Source organism: Watersipora subatra, chromosome 3 (assembly GCF_963576615.1).
Source record: "Watersipora subatra chromosome 3, tzWatSuba1.1, whole genome shotgun sequence".
NCBI lineage: Eukaryota > Metazoa > Bryozoa > Gymnolaemata > Cheilostomatida > Watersiporidae > Watersipora > Watersipora subatra.
Window position 1 is genome coordinate 63,091,637 of NC_088710.1, and position 3,102 is coordinate 63,094,738.

The window sequence follows — 3,102 nt, forward strand, 5'->3', positions numbered from 1 at the left end:
TAATGAGCTAAACACGGTCTTGGCAAACCACTTTGAAAGAATTATGATTACTTTGACACACCCCTTTGTCAAGGCCATCTTGAATTGACACAGGTCAGTGCATTCAGCCTTTCTCTGATGCGTAAACAGAATGGAGTAGCTTCCCAAATGCTATGAGATAGATCTCAGGCTAATCAGTGATACGTTGTCAATAGATTAGAGTAGGTGAAGAGTTGCAGTGGGGGTGTAGCTTCAGACACTCCACATCAGATAAGCATATGCTTTTAATTACATTTACTAGGGAATATTCTATTGGACAATCTGTGGTCTGATTACCCACAGATATTCAAGCATAACAAGATGATAAGCCTTTGACTGAAGATATTTTACTAGAGTATGCTAGGTTATTGGAATTTAATTATGAGAGGTATGAGAGGACATTTTATGCTCATAGTTACAGAGCACCTGAGCTTTTCTAGTTACTTAGGTTTATTCAGCTGTAGTGGCTAAACTCTGATAGTAAAGTGCACTCTATAGGTCAAGGTTACAGACAATGATATGAGTCTGGAAAATGATCAGGCAATTATGCGTTTGCAAATAAATGTCTATTGTTGATGAACAACAAGCGATATACAGTATTCTATGGTCACCATTACATGGTAAACAGTGCAATAATATAGTTATATAAATACGATATGAATATTAGGGTGAAGGTTAAATAAGAAGAGTGAATAAGCATCGCTTTAAGTAGTGGTAACCTGCAGCACAGAATTCTCTCTCCTTACCTGCCAATGATGTAGCAACTGCAGAATACAATATACATGTACGTATACAGATTTGTGAGATTTATTACAAACTTCATTCTCTTCTAAACGCTCGACATTTAGGTACATAAGAAGTGTCAAATATGTCAAATATGCCTTTATTGCATGGGTAAACAACTTCTGTTATTCTTTCAGAGAAACCATTTGCTTACCTTGATAGTGCTTGCACAATTCCTGCATTGAGGAGATATTTCTGTAGACTAGCCTGTGTGGCAAGGGTATGTAATGCGGAAACTACTGGCTTGTAAATAAGAAGTGTCAAATATTCACTTAGGATGCATCAGTCTACATCGTAAGCATGGACCTCAACTTAGCTTTAAATCGGCAAATCCCTTTCTACCAAAAAAGATTTTTTTTTACATATATTTTATTTAAGGACTTGCGGATAGTATTTTTAAACTTTGTTTCTTTTTTGTATATATATAGATATATATGTAGGCTATATATATAAATATATCACTGCATATATGTATACATACATATATATCTATATATATACATGTATATGTAAATATATTCATTCATGTAGATATATGTATAGATATTCTTACATATCTATAGATATGATAAATAGATATACACACTGCATATGTTTGTTTATATATACATATACGTATATATATGTATATACGAAACAGCATCTGTGGATGCAAGCAGCTAGCAGGAAAAGCATACACTGAGTGGCTTAATCATGTCACTGGTACAGTGTAAAAAATTTATGTGATAAGTGTTAGACAAGGAGAGCAAGAGGGCTGCTATAATATATATATATATATATATAGCAGTATATATATAGTATATATAGCTGCTATATATATATATAGCAGTAGCAATATATATATATATATACTGCTATATATATATATATACTGCTATATATATATATATATATATATATATATATATATATATATATATATATATATATATATATATATATATATATATATATATATATATATATATATATATATATATATATATATATATATATATATATATATATATATATATATATATATATATATATATATATATATATATATATATATATATATATATATATAGCAGTACCCAATGACTACAACGGAGCCAGTAGTAAAAATAAGTGGAGAGATATTTCCTACTCAAAGAGAAGATTGAACTTCGCTGGCATGTAAGAGGAACTGTAATTTTAGTAGTCGTTGAAGCATTGGGTGCGATAACACCTACATATCAAATGCTGCTTGCCCAAATACTGGCAACAATCAATACAGGTGAGCTGAATGAAAATTTGCAATTGTGAGGCAAGTGCTCAGACTACCAGGTATCTTGTAGGAGACCTAAACTTGAGTAGATATTACCATCCCTTGGGCTTACAGGGGGAACCACATCATTTATATACATGTATATATAATTACATACATATATAAACACATCTATATATTTCTCAAAGTCTGTCCGTGTGTTAGTGTGTTCGTCGGAAATCCGGCTATAGATCTTAACATCTTTGAATAAATATTCAGGACTGAAGAGGATTCGATCTCGGACCAAGTTGTTCACCAGTCTTACGCCTAGCCCACTAGACTACGAAAGTCAAATTGCTAGCCTGCCAATATAAGTCATTATATCACAGCAATACCTAACTGCTGTACGTATGGCGCGAGTCATAGCATAACGTTTAGAGAAGCTGTTCGCTCACATTATTAAACTGGCTAATAGCAAAACTCTCACTACTTCTCATTGTTTATAAGACAAAAAACCGGGTGGTACAAGCCTGTAGCTACAGGCTTTTACCACCCAGATTTTAATTTTAGTTTTTTAATGATGCAGTTTTGAATGTGAGCCCTAACATCAGCAATAGGGTAGTCATTTTAGAATGAGTTATTGTCTGATGATTGTACTCTGTACATGAAACTATTAGTAATAAAAACTCATTTTTAGCCATCTCCTACTTCTTTTATATGTATTTATATACATATGTATTTGTATACGTATGTATTTATATATAAATACATACATATACATGTATAAATACCGTAGGTCCTCATGCTCAAGCCGCGCGGCTTGTGCTAAAAAACAGATGTCTCAGGAAAGAAAAAATATTCCTCCAACGAGCCGCGTATGCCCACAGACCGCGGCTAATGACTGAGGTTTTGACCCCTTTCGGGGGCGAGAGTGTTAAGACGGGTTTCGCTATACCCCCGTCCTCTTGAATAAGAAACCAGGCTACATCAGTACGCGTGAAAAGAATTTTTTTTTACTTCCAAGTTCGAATTAAAATTCCTAAACACTTGCATCAATAATTTATTTGCCATGT